Raw genomic sequence first — 14,269 nt, 5'->3', positions numbered from 1 at the left:
CCAGATTTAGTAAATAAAAATACAAGATGCCCCGTTTATTTGAATGTCAGATAAAGAACAAAATTTTAGTATAGGGCTTTCCCATGCAATATGTGGAAGCACACAGACTGAAGAACTCCCTGGGCTTCCCTAATGGCTCAGACAATAAAGAATCTACCTGGGATGCAGGGGGTTTGATTTCTGGCTTGGGAAGATACTCTGGGGAAGGGAATGTCTACCCAGTACAGTATTCTTGCCTGTAGAATTCCGGGGACAAAGGAGCCTGGCCAGCTAGTGTTTAGTTGGACACAATTGAGAACACAAGAATACTAGGAGTAAAGAATTACTCAATATCTGAAATGCAAATTCAACTGAGCGGCCTTATTTGGCAACCCTAGACGGGAAAAACAGGCACTAACCAAAAAAATGATTAAATGGTAGTTGTAAGTGCTATGTGAGGTAATGGAATAGGAAGATGGAACCTTCAGGCTGCGAAGTCAAGGAAGATTATGAGAATGTCCGTTTACATTTATACAGTTACACTAACACAAACCTAAACCCAGCCACACTGCTTCCACTCTGGTCTTCCTATTATCCATTATCCAGAAAGCAACTAGAATGATCTTTTTAAAAACACATTGAAAAGATCTTGGTTCTCAGTATCTTTGAGTTCCTTATCCACTGTTTCAACCAACCACTAAACCAAAAATTTTTTTTCAATTCAGAAAGTTCCAAAGAGCAAAGCTTGAATTTACTATGAATTGCAACTATGTACACAGTATTTATATCCTATTAGGTATTGTATGTGATTTAGAGATGATTCTAAGTATATAACAGGATGTGTATAGGTTATATGCAAATACTACTATTATTTTAAAGGCTTCCCTTATAGCTCAAGTTGGTAAAGAATCTGCCTGCAATGCAGGAGACCCTGGTTTGATTGCTGTGTCCGAAAGATCCCCTGGAGAAGGGATAGGCTACCCTCTCCAGTATCGTTGGACATCCTTTTTGGCTCAGCTGGTAAGGAATCAGCCTGCAATGCAAGAGACCTGGATTGAATCCCTGGATTGGGAAGATCCCCTGGAGAAGGGAAAGGCTACCCACTCCAGTATTCTGACCTGGAGAATTCCAGGACTGTATAGTCCATGGGGTCACAAAGAGCCAAACACGGCTGAACAACTTTCACTCACTGCCATTTTATATAAGGGACTTGGATTTTTGTATCCTCAAGGCCTCCTGGAACCAATGCCTACAGACAGAGAGAAAACTGTACAAGCCAAGTAGGATAACATCCCTACACAAAGCACTGTTATCAGTCCCCACTGCAACTCTAAAATACCCTCATTTCCTTACTAAGACCCTTAAAACTCTACATGATCTGGCATCTGTCTACCCCCATAAGGCTCATCTGTGACCATTCTCATCCTCACAGTGCTCAAATGCACTGATTCATTCCTGTCCCTTGAACATATCAAGCACATTACTATCAGGGAAACTTTCCACTTGAACAGTTTCCTCCTGCACATGACAGTCTCCCTCCCAATACTTCATATGGATGCCTCTTTCTCATTATTAAAGCCATCATCATTATCCCTTATCTAGATAGGCTCTCCCACAGTAAACCATTATCATTTAATATTGTTTGAAATTACTTTATTTATATACTTATTATTTGCTCTTCCCACTACAACATAAGCCTTTTAAGAGCAGGAACCTTGTTTATCTTGTCAATATTTCATCAGCAGCAAGAACTGTATGGTCATGCAATAATTATTTATTGATTTTCCATATTTGTATAATAGAATCTATAATTAAGATTTTTCATCTCTATTCTTTACAAATTTTCTTCATAATTCTTGGAATCCTAATCAATTTGATTGATTAGGCAGAGGTGAGCAGTGGCCTGCTGCAGGGCTGGGGACACTGAGTATAGCAGGGCATGCATGGGACCTTTTGAAGGAGGTGCCATTATCTTCATTATCTGCACCATACTTTGGCCCCAGGTAAATAACAGGGAGGGAACACAGCCCCACCCATCAACAGAAAATTGGATTAAAGATTTACTGATCCTGGCCCCAGCCATCAGAACAAGACCCAATTTTCCCCTCAGTCAGTCTCTCCCATCAGGAAGCTTCCATAAGCCTCTTATCCTTTTCCGAAAGAGGGCAGATAGACTGAAAACCACAATCCCAGGAAACTAACCAATCTGATCACAAGGACCACAGCCTTGTCTAACTCAATGAAACTGTGATCCATGCCCTGTAGGGCTATCCAAGATGGACGGGTCATGGTGGAGAGTTCTAACAAAACATGGTTCACTGGAGAAGGGAATGACAAACCACTTCAGTATGCTTGCCTTGAGAACCCCATGAACAGTATGAAAAGACAAAAAGACAGGACACTGAAAGATGAGCTCACAGATCAGTAGGTGCCCGATATGGTACTAGAGATCAGTGGAGAAATAACTCCAGAAAGAATGAAGAGACAAAGTCAAAGCAAAATATACCACCCAGTTCTGGATGTGACTGGTGATGGAAGTAAAGTCAGATGCTGTAAAGAGGAATATTGCATAGGAACCTGGAATGTTAGGTCCACGAATCAAGGCAAATTGGAAGTGGTCAAACAGGAAATGGCAAGAGTGAATGTTGACATTCTAGGACTCAGTAAACTAAAATGGACTGAAATGGGTGAATTCAACTCAAATGACCATTATATCTACTACTGTGGGCAGGAACCCTTAGCAAAAATGGAGTAGCCATCATAGTCAACAAAAGAGTCCAAAATGCAGTACTTCGATGCAATCTCAAAAATGACAGAATGATTGCTGTTCATTTACAAGGCAAACCATTCAGTGTCACACTAATCCAAGTCTATGACCTGACCAGTAATGCTGAAGAAACTGAAGTTGAATGGTTCTATGAAGACCTACAAGACCTTCTAGAACTAACACCCAAAAAAGATGTCCTTTTCATTATAGGGGACTGGAATGCAAAAGTAGAAAGTCAAGAAACACCTGGAGTAACAGGCAAATTTGGCCTTGGAATGCAGAATGAAGCAGGGCAAAGGCTAATAGAGTTTTGCCAAGAGAACGCACTGGTCATAGCAAAAACCCTCTTCCAACAACACAAGAGAAGACTCTATACATGGACATCACCAGATGGTCAATACTGAAATCAGATTGATTATATTCTTTGCAGCCAAAGATGGAGAAGTTCAATAGAGTCAGCAAAAACAAGACCGGGAGCGGACTGTGGCTCAGATCATGAACTCCTTATTGCCAAATTCAGACGTAAATTGAAGAAAGTAGGGAAAACCACCAGACCGTTCAGTTATGGCCTAAATCAAATCCCTTACAACTGTACAGTGGAAGTGATAAATAGATTCAAGGGATTAGATCTGATAGAGTGCCTCAAGAACTATGGACAGAGGTACATGACATTGTATACTGAAGTGAAAGTCACTCAGTCGTATCCGACCCTTTGTGACCCCATGGACTACATACAGTCCATGGGATTCTCCAGGCCAGAATACTGGAGTGGGCAGCCTTTACCTTCTCCAGGGGATCTTCCCAACCCAGGAATAGAACACAGGTCTGTTGTATAGAACACAGGACATAGTATAAGAGGCAAGATCATCCCCAAGGAAAAGAAATGCTAAAGGGCAAAACGGTTGTGTGAGGAGGCCTTAGAAATAGCTGTGAATAGAAGAGAAGTGAAAGGCAAAGGAGAAAAGGAAAGATATACCCATTTGAATGCAGAGTTCCAAAGAATAGCAAGGAGAGATAAGAAAGCCTTCCTTAGCAATCAATGCAAAGAAGTAGAGGAAAACAATAGGGAAAACAAATGGGAAAAACTAGAGATCTCTTCAAGAAAATTAGGGATATCAAGGGAACATTTCATTGAAAGATGGGTGCAATAAAGGACAGAAATGGTATGGACCTAACAGAAGAAGAAGATAGTAAGAAGAGGTAGCAAGAATACAATGAAGAAATACAAAAAAGATTTTCATGACCCAGATAATCACAATGGTGTGATCACTCACCTAAAGCCAAATATCCTGGAATGCAAAGTCAAGTGGGCCTTAGGAAGCATCACTATGAACAAAGCTAGTGGAGGTGATGGAATTCCAATTGAGCTATTTCAAATCCTAAAAGATGATGTTGTGAAAGTGCTGCACTCAAAATGCCAGCAAATTTGGAAAACTCAGCAGCGGCCACAGGACTGGAAAAGATCAGTTTTCATTCCAATCCCTAAGAAAGGCAATGCCAAAGAATGCTCAAACTACCACACAGTTGCACTCATCTCACACGCTACCAAAGTAACTTGAGAAATCTGTATGCAGGTCAGCAAGCAACAGTTAGAACTGGACATGGAACAACAGACTGGTTCCATATATGGAAAGGAGTACATCAAGGTTGTATATTGTCACCCTGTTTATTTAACTTATATGTGGAGTACATCATGAGAAACCCTGGGCTGGATGAAACACAAGCTAGAAACGAGATTGCCGGGAGAAATATCAATAACCTCAGATATGCAGATAACACCACGCTTATGGCAGAAAGTGAAGAAGAACTAAAGAGCCTCCTGATGAAAGTGAAAGAGGAGAGTGAAAACTTTGGCTTAAAGCTCAACATTCAGAAAACAAAGATCATGGCATCCGGTCCCATCACTTCGTGGCAAATAGATGGGGAAACAGTGGAAACAGTGTCAAACTTTATTTTGGGGGGCTCCAAAATCACTGCAGATGGTGACTGCAGCCATGAAATGAAAAGACGCTTACTCCTTGGAAGAAAAGTTATGACCAACCTAGACAGCATGTTAAAAAGCAGAGACATTACTTTGCCAACAAAGGTCCGTCTAGTCAAGGCTATGGTTTTTCTAGTACCATGTACGGATGTGAGAGTTGGACCATAAAGAAAGCTGAGCACTGAAGAATTGATGCTTTTGAACTGTGGAGTTGGAGAAGACTCTTGAGAGTCCCTTGGACTGCAAGGAGATCCAACCAGTCCATCCTAAAGGAAATCAGTCCTGAATATTCATTGGAAGGACTGATGCTGAAGCTGAAACTCCAATACTTTGGCCATCTGATGCGAAGCAGTGACTCATTTGAAAAGACCCTGCTGCTGGGGAAGATTGAAGGCAGGAGGAGAAGGGGATCACAGAGGATGAGGTGGTTGGATGGCATCACCGACTCGAAGGACATGAGTTTGAGTGAACTCCAGGAGTTGGTGATGGACAGGGAGGTCTGGCGTGCTGCAGTCCATGGGGTCACAAAGAGTCAGAAATGGCTGAGCAACTGAACTGAAATGAACTAAATCAGTTTGACTGGCCACTGGAAAGAGTTCTTGATAAGCAGAAATGGGTCTTGTACCCTGGTTCTGGCATGGTTACCAGTGAACTGTGTGGACATTTTCTATTAATACTATGTTGATTTCTGTGTAACCTAAATTCCTCAGCTGTGCAATAATAATGCCACAATTTATTAAGTGCCCAGGGGCACACTCTTTATTTTTCCAGTCCTCATGAAACCATATGAAGTAGTTATATTGCCTCAGATACAAATGAGGAAACTGGCTGGATAAGGTTAAAACTGGTCCAATGTCATGCTAGCAATAATCAATGAGGTAATGGAAACTAGGCCCAGCTGATTCTGAGGCCTAGCTTCATTCCAGGACAAATCATAAGTAGAAGATTATATTTGAATTCACCAAATATATTGTGATGAAACTGAAAACATTTTATGTGGGGTCAGACACATATCTAATCTCCCTCCATAACTTCTTTATTCCACTGTTTATTGGCTCCATCATTTATAAGCTTTGTGAATTGACTATTTACTTTGCCTTCCCAGCTTCATGTTCCCATCCATAAAATGGGTATGTTTAATATTCATTTTATAGGATTTTTTAAAATCCTAAAAAATCCTATTTTTTTATAGGATTGCTATGAGTTTGACATAAGATGTAAATATCAAGCATTGATCTGATGTGTGCTGCTTTTTTCTTTCTTCTTTTCTTTTGGAATAAATGCCGAAATATTCATAGTCCTACTTGGAGAAGGAAAGGGCAACCCACCCCAGTATTATTGTCTGGAGAATCCCATGGGCAGAGAAGACTGGTGAGCTATAGTTATGGGGTTGCAAAGAGTCAAACAAGACTGAAGCAACTTGGCAGCAGCAGCAGTACCTAGTAAGAGTATGGAATATGTTTGTTGAAATAAAAGAGAATATTTACCTATATTATATATCAATAAATTATAAGGTTAATCAGATTCTTCATTATCTAACATTTTTGTATACTCCTAGAAATTTCTGTTGCTTAGGGTGAAACCCGGCAGTTCTACTTTATACATATGCTTTGGGGAAAAAATTAAAATTAGAGAAGATATGGAATATTTACAAATGATTTCAAGTTGAACTTAGTGTAGATAGATCTAAAGTTTTAGTGTTTTGTTTTTGCTGGTGTATAGTTATGGTCTGTGGAAGGACTTAACTTCCCTATGTGTGTGCGCCTGCTCAGTCGTGTCCAACTTTCGGTGACCCCGTGGACTGTAGCACACCAGGCTCCTCTGTCCATGGGATTTTCCAGGCAAGAATACTGGAGTGGGTTGCCATTTCCTTCTCCAGGGGATCTTTCTGACCCACATTGTTATTACTATTATAGGAATTAAGTTAGACTATATCTGGCGCATTTAGCGCGCGCAGCTGTGACCAGCGTACTTAGCACGGCCGAGAGGAGCTACCCCACGTCCGAGGTCAGGCGCAGAAGCCGGGAGGACCCCATGCCCGAGCGAAGGCGGCCAAGAGGAGTTGCCCCACGTCCGAGGTCAGGGGCAGCGGCCGAGAGCACCAGGCTGTGACAGCGCAGGAACGGCCGAGAGGCGCTACTCCACGTCCGAGGTCAGGGGAGGCGGCCGGGAGGACCTACCCCACATGCGAGGCCAGGAGCGGGGGCTGGGAGGACCTACCCCACCTCCAAGGAGTGGTGGCTGTGTGGGCGCAGGAGGTCTTAGTGGAGCTATTCCACGTTCAAGGTCAAAAGGGGTGGTGGTGAGGAGATACCCCTCGTTCAAGGTAAGGAGCAGTGGCTGCGCTTTGCTGGAGCAGCCGTGAAGAGATTATCCCACGTCCAAGGTAATATAAACCCAAGTAAGGCAGTAGGTGTTGCAAGAGGGCATCAGAGGGCAGACACACTGAAACCATACTCACAGAAAACTAGTCAATCTAATCACACTAGGACCACAGCCTTGTCTGACTCAATGAAACTAAGCCATTCCCGTGGGACAACCCAAGACGGGCAGGTCATGGTGGAGAGATCTGACAGAATGTGGTCCACTGGAGAAGGGAATGGCAAACTGCTTCAGTATTCTTGCCTTGAGAACCCCATGAACAGTATGAAAAGGCAAAATGATAGGATACTGAAAGAGGAACTCCCCAGGTCAGTAGGGGCCCCATATGCTACTGGAGATCAGTGGAGAAATAACTCCAGAAAGAATGAAGGGATGGAGCCAAAGCAAAAATAATACCCAGTTGTGGATGTGACTGGTGATAGAAGCAAGGTCCGATGCTGTAAAGAGCAATATTGCATAGGAACCTGCAATATTGAATCATGAATATTCATGAATCAAGGCAAATTGGAAGTGGTCAAACAAGAGATGGCAAGAGTGAATGACGACATTCTAGGAATCAGCGAACTCAAATGGACTGGAATGGGTGAATTTAACTCAGATGACCATTATATCTACTACTGCAGGCAGGAATCCCTCAGAAGAAATGGAGTAGCCATCATGGTCAACAAAAGAGTTCAAAATGCAGTACTTGGATGCAATCTCAAAAACTACAGAAGGATCTCTGTTCATTTCCAAGGCAAACCATTCAATATCACAGTAATCCAAGTCTATGCCCCAACCAGTAACACTGAAGCAGCTGAAGTTGAACGGTTCTTTGAACCTACAAGACCTTCTAGAACTAACACCCAAAAAAGATGTCCTTTTCATTATAGGGGACTGGAATGCAAAAGTAGGAAGTGAAGAAACACCTGGAATAACAGGCAAATTTGGCCTTGGAATATGGAATGAAGCAGGGCAAAGACTAATAGAGTTTTGCCAAGAAAATGCACTGGTCATAGAAAACACCCTCTCCCAACAACAAAAGAGAAGACTACACATGGACGTCACCAGATGGTCAACACCGAAATCAGATTGATTATGTTCTTTGCAGCCAAAGATGGAGAAGCTCTATACAGTCAACAAAAACAAGACGGGGAGTTGACTGTGGCTCAGATCATGAACTCTGTATTGCCAAATTCAGAGTGAAATTGAAGAAAGTAGGGAAAACCACTAGACCATTCAGGTATGACCTAAATCAAATCCCTTATGATTATACAATGGAAGTGAGAAATAGATTTAAGGGACTAGATCTGATAGATAGAGTGCCTGATGAACTATGGACGGAGGTTCGTGACATTGTACAGGAAACAGGGATCAAGACCATCTCCTTGGAAAAGAAATGCAAAAAAGCAAAATGGCTGTCTAGGGAGGCCTTACAAATAGCTGTGAAAAGAAGAGAAGAGAAAAGCAAAGGAGAAAAGGAAAGATATAAGCATCTGAATGCAGAGTTCCAAAGAATAGCAAGGAGAGATAAGAAAGCCTTCCTCAGCGATCAATGCAAAGAAATAGAGGAAAACAACAGAATGGGAAAGACTAGAGATCTCTTCAAGAAAATTAGAGATACCAAGGGAACATTTCATGCAAAGATGGGCTCTATGAAGGACAGAAATGGTATGGACCTAACAGAAGCAGAAGATATTAGGAAGGGGTGGCAAGAATACACAGAAAAACTGTTCAAAAAAGATCTTCACGACCCAGATAATCACGATGATGTGATCACTCACCCACAGCCAGACATCCTGGAATGTGAAATGAAGTTGGCCTTAGAAAGCATCACTATGAACAAAGCTAGTGGAGGTGATAGAATTCCAGTTGAGCTATTTCAAATCCTGAAAGATGATGCTGTGAAAGTGCTGCACTCAATATGCCAGCACATTTGGAAAACCCAGCAGTGACCACAGGACTGGAAAAGGTCAGTTTTCATTCCAATCCCAAAGAAAGGCAATGCCAAAGAATGCTCAAACTACCACACAATTGCACTCATCTCACACACTAGTAAAGTAATGTTCAAAATTCTCCAAGCCAGGCTTCAGCAATACGTGAACCGTGAACTTCCTTATGTTCAAACTGGTTTTAGAAAAGGCAGAGGGACAAGAGACCAAATTGCCAACATCCTCTGGATCATGGAAAAAGCAAGAGAGTTCCAGAAAAACATCTATTTCTGCTTTGTTGATTATGCCAAAGCCTTTGACTGTGTGGATCACAATAAACTGTGGAAAATTCTGAAAGAGATGGGAATACCAGACCACCTCACCTCCCTCTTGAGAAATTTGTATGCAGGTCAAGAAGCAACAGTTAGAACTGGACATGGAACAACAGACTGGTTCCAAATAGGAAAAGGAGTATGTCAAGGCTGTATATTGTCACCCAGCTTATTTAACTTATATGCAGGGTACATCATGAGAAATGCTGGGCTGGAAGAAGCACAAGCTGGAATCAAGATTGCTGGGAGAAATATCAATAACATCAGATATGCAGATGATACTACCCTTATGGAAGAAAGTGAAGAGGAACTAAAAAGCCTCTTGATGAAAGTGAAAGTGGAGAGTGAAAAAGTTGGCTTCAAGCTCAACATTCAGAAAACGAAGATCATGGCATCTGTTCCCAACTCTTCATGGGAAATAGATGGGGAAACAGTGGAAACAGTGTCAGACTTTATTCTTTTGGGCTCCAAAATCACTGCAGATGGTGACTGCAGCCATGAAATTAAAAGATGCTTACTCCTTGGAAGAAAAGTTATGACCAACCTAGATAGCATATTGAAAAGCAGAGACATTACTTTGCCAACAAAGGTCCGTCTAGTCAAGGCTATGGTTTTTCCAGTGGTCATGTATGGATGTGAGAGTTGGACTGTGAAGAAAGCTGAGCACTGAAGCATTGATGCTTTTGAACTGTGGTGTTGGAGAAGACTCTTGAGATTCCCTTGGACTGCAAGGAGATCCAACCAGTCCATTCTGAAGGAGGTCAGCCCTGGGATTTCTTTGGAAGGAATGGTGCTAAAGCTGAAACTCCAGTACTTTGGCCACCTCATGCGAAGTGTTGACTCATTGGAAAAGACTCTGACAGGGACGTTAGAGGATGAGATGGCTGGATGGCATCACTGACTCGATGGACATGAGTCTCAGTGAACTCCGAGAGTTGGTGATGGACAGGGAGGCCTGGTGTGCTGCGATTCATGGGGTTGCAAAGAGTCAGACACGACTGAGCGACTGAACTGAACTGATATTACCTTTATGCAAATGAAGTACTTAGTACAATTCTTGGATAATCCTTAACAGTCAGCACTAACAGCTAGATGCTTTTAACTTCAAGTAACAGGAAACCCAATTTAAAAAAAAAAAAAAAAAGGCCCCAAATAAGGACATTTCTTATCTAAGGTAGCACAAAGTCACAGGATAGGGTGGTTCCAGGATTGATTATTTCAACATTGTATACCAATGTTGTCAGTCATGCAGAATCTGTTCACCTTACCAGCCTGCCTTCTTAGGGCTTGACACTACCCTTTGGTTGTAGGTCCAAGTAAGCAAACCATTACAAAGCCCAAGATAAAGACAAAATAAGTGCCTCCTGTCTGATGTTTCTTTTTAAGATAAACTTTCCAAAAGTTCCAGAAATATATATGCTTAGGTATCCTAGTCAGAACATGGCTAACCAGCAAAGAAAAATGGGATTACCACGGCAAAGGATGAGATGGTTAGATGGGATCACCAATTCAACAGACATGAGTTTGAGCAAGCTCTGAGGGACAATAAAGGACAGGGAAGCCTGGCATGCTGCAGTCATGGGGTCACAAGAGTAGGACACAACTGAGCGACTGAACAACAAACATGAAAGGTCTGGTCTATGTTGAACAAGGTGGTCACCTAGAAAAAATGGACCAAATTTATGTTCTCATAGCAAGTAAAAAAGGGTGGAGAATGACTGTTGTGTAGGCAACAAAAGATATTATGTCAGTCAACAATGATTTCATCAAATATTTCTGGTTTCCTTCCTTTCTAGGGATGTCTCAGAATTGTTCTCCCTGGCCCTGTTGCAGTTGAGTGGGAACATTTGATTAGTTCTGGCCAGTGAGGGGTGAGTTGAAGTGCTATGTTTCATTTTCATTTTAACCTCACTTTTCACTGCAATTAGCTGCAAACAACTAACAAAACATGTCTAAGAAAGAAAGAAAATTATCCTACTCCAAACTGTTTAAAAACCCTAACACTACAAGAGAATATTTCTGAGAAAAATTAAACACTTAAACAAATGAAAACATATACTGTGTTCAGGGATGAGAAAACTCAGTAGAAATAAGATAGCAATTCTCCTCTTATCAGCATCAGTTCAGTTCAGTTCAGTCACTCAGTCGTGTCTGACTCTTTGCGACCCCATGGACTGCAGCACACCAGGCCTCCCTGTCCATCACCAACTCCCGGAATTTACTCAAACTCATGTCCATCAAGTCGGGGATGCCACCTAACCATCTCATCCTCTGTTATCCCCTTCTCCTCCTGCCTTCAATCTTCCCCAGCATCAGGGTCTTTTCAAATGAGTCAGTGCTTCGCATCAGATGGCCAAAGTATTGGAGTTTCAGCTTCAGCATCAGTCCTTCCAATGAATATTCAGGACTGATTTCCTTTAGGATGGACTGGTTGGATCTCCTTGCAGTCCAAGGGACTCTCAAGAGTCTTCTCCAACACCACAATTCAAAAGCATCAATTCTTCAGCACTCAGCTTTCTTTATAGTCCAACTCTCACATCCATACATGACTACTGGAAAAACCATAGCCTTGACTAGATGGACCTTTCTTGGCAAAGTAATGTCTCTGCTTTTTAACATGCTGTCTAGGTTGGTCATAACTTTCCTTCCAAGGAGTAAGCATCTTTTAATTTCATGGCTGCAGTCACCATCTGCAGTGATTTTGGAGCCCCCCAAATAAAGTCAGCCACGTTTCCCCATCTATTTGCCATGAAGTGATGGGACTGGATGCCATGATCTTAGTTTTCTGAATGTTGAGCTTTAAGCCAATTTTTTCACTCTCCTCTTTCACTTTCATCAACAGGCTCTTTAGTTCTTCTTCACTTTCTGCCATAAGGGTGGTGTCATCTGCATATCTGAGGTTATTTATATTTCTCCCAGCAATCTTGATTCTAGCTTGTGCTTCATCCAGCCCAGCATTTCTCATAATGTACTCCACATATAAGTTAAATAAGCAGAGTGACAAGATTCAGCCTTAATGTACTCTTTTCCCTGTTTGGAACCAGTCTATTGTTCCATGTCCAGTTCTAACTGTTGCTTCCTGACCTACATGTAGATTTCTCAGGAGGCAGGTCAGGAGGTCTGATATTCCCATCTCTTTTAAAATTTTCCAGAGTTTGTTGTGATCCACATAGTCAAAGCCTTTGGCACAGTCAATAAAGCAGAAATAAACGTTTTTCTGGAATCCAGCACAATTTTTTTCTAAAACAGTAACAAGCTGATGCTTCATATAGGAATGCACTAAAATATCCAAAAAAACTCTAAGTAGAAAAAAGTGTTTGAGGGCTACCACAATCTGATTTACAGACTTACTAAAAAGCTACATTTCACAAGATAGTGTGGTGCTGACATAAATGTAAACAAATAGATCATTGCTACAAAATAGAGTTTAAAAATAAACCCATATATATTTGGACAACTGACTCTTGACAAAGGTAAAAGCTAACACACTGGAGGAAAGCTGAGCTTTTCAACAAATGGTGCTGAAACTGAATGGCCAAATGCAAATAATTCCAAACCTATCTCACTCCATATAAAAAATTAACTCAAAATGGATTATAGGCATTGCCTAAGGATACATCAAAGAAAATCTTTGTGACCTTGGGTTAGACAAAGATTTTTTTAAGATATACCACCAAAAAGCACAAATCATTAAAGGAAAAAACTGCTAAATTGGATTTCATCCAAGTTAAGAACTTTTGTTCTTTCAAAGACATGTTTAACAGATAAAACACAGACTGGGGGAAAATATTTACAAATCATATATCTGATAAAAGATATGTCCAGAATATATGAATAACCATCAAATACCATAATAAGAAAACAAACAACCACATTTTTTAAACTGGGCAAAGTTTGAATAGATACTTGACCAAAGAAGTTATATGGGTGGCAAATAAATACATTAAAAATGCTAAATATCATTCATCATTAGAAAAATGCATCTTAAATCCACCAAGGGATGCCACTACATACTGATCAGTGTGTCTAAATCTAAAATTAACTGATTTTACAAATTATCAGAGAGCAAGCTGAGGAATTGGAATTTTCATATTCTAAGATGGGAAACAAACCACTTTGGAACGGTATGGCAGTTTCTTTAAAAAATAAAACACAGGGTTTCCGTGGTGGCTCAGTGTTAAAGAATCTGCCTGCCAATGCAGGAGACATGAGTTCGAGCCCTGATCCAGGAAGATCCCATCTGCTGCGCGGCAGCTAAGCCTGTGTGCCACAGCTGTTGGGCCTGTGCTTTAGAGCCTGAGAGCCGCAGCTACTGAAGTACCACAATGAGAAGCCTGTATACCACAGCTAGAGAGGAAGCCCCACTCTCTGCAACTAGCGAAAACCCATGCATAGCAACAAAGACTGAGCATAGCCAAAAGTTAATTAATTAGAACACAAAACATATAGTTACCACAAAATCCAGCCATTCTATTCCTAGGTATTTACCCAAGAAAAACAGAAGCATGTATCTGTACAAAGACAAGAGCACAGATGTTCACAGCAGCTTTGTTCATAATAGCCCAAACACTGGAAAGAATACAAATATTCATCTGCAGGTGTATGGATAAAGAAATGGTGATACAGGCATACGGTGCAATACTGCCCAACTAGAAGAAGAATGAGCTGTTGTTACACACAGCAACATGGAAGAACATCAAAATAAATATACCAAATGAAAGAAGTCAGACAAAAAGAGTACAGCTATATAATTTCATTCATGCAACACTCCAGAAAGTGTAAACTAATCTACAGTGACAGAAAGCAGATCAGTTGTTGCCTAGGGAAAGCGTGGAGAGGAAGGAATTTAAAAGGGGCATGAGGAAACTCTAGGGTAATGGATATATTCATTACCTTGATTTGGGTAATGGTTTCACTT

Source organism: Bos mutus, chromosome 10 (genome assembly GCF_027580195.1).
Source record: "Bos mutus isolate GX-2022 chromosome 10, NWIPB_WYAK_1.1, whole genome shotgun sequence".
Classification (NCBI taxonomy): domain Eukaryota; kingdom Metazoa; phylum Chordata; class Mammalia; order Artiodactyla; family Bovidae; genus Bos; species Bos mutus.
This window is presented reverse-complemented; position numbering follows the sequence as displayed.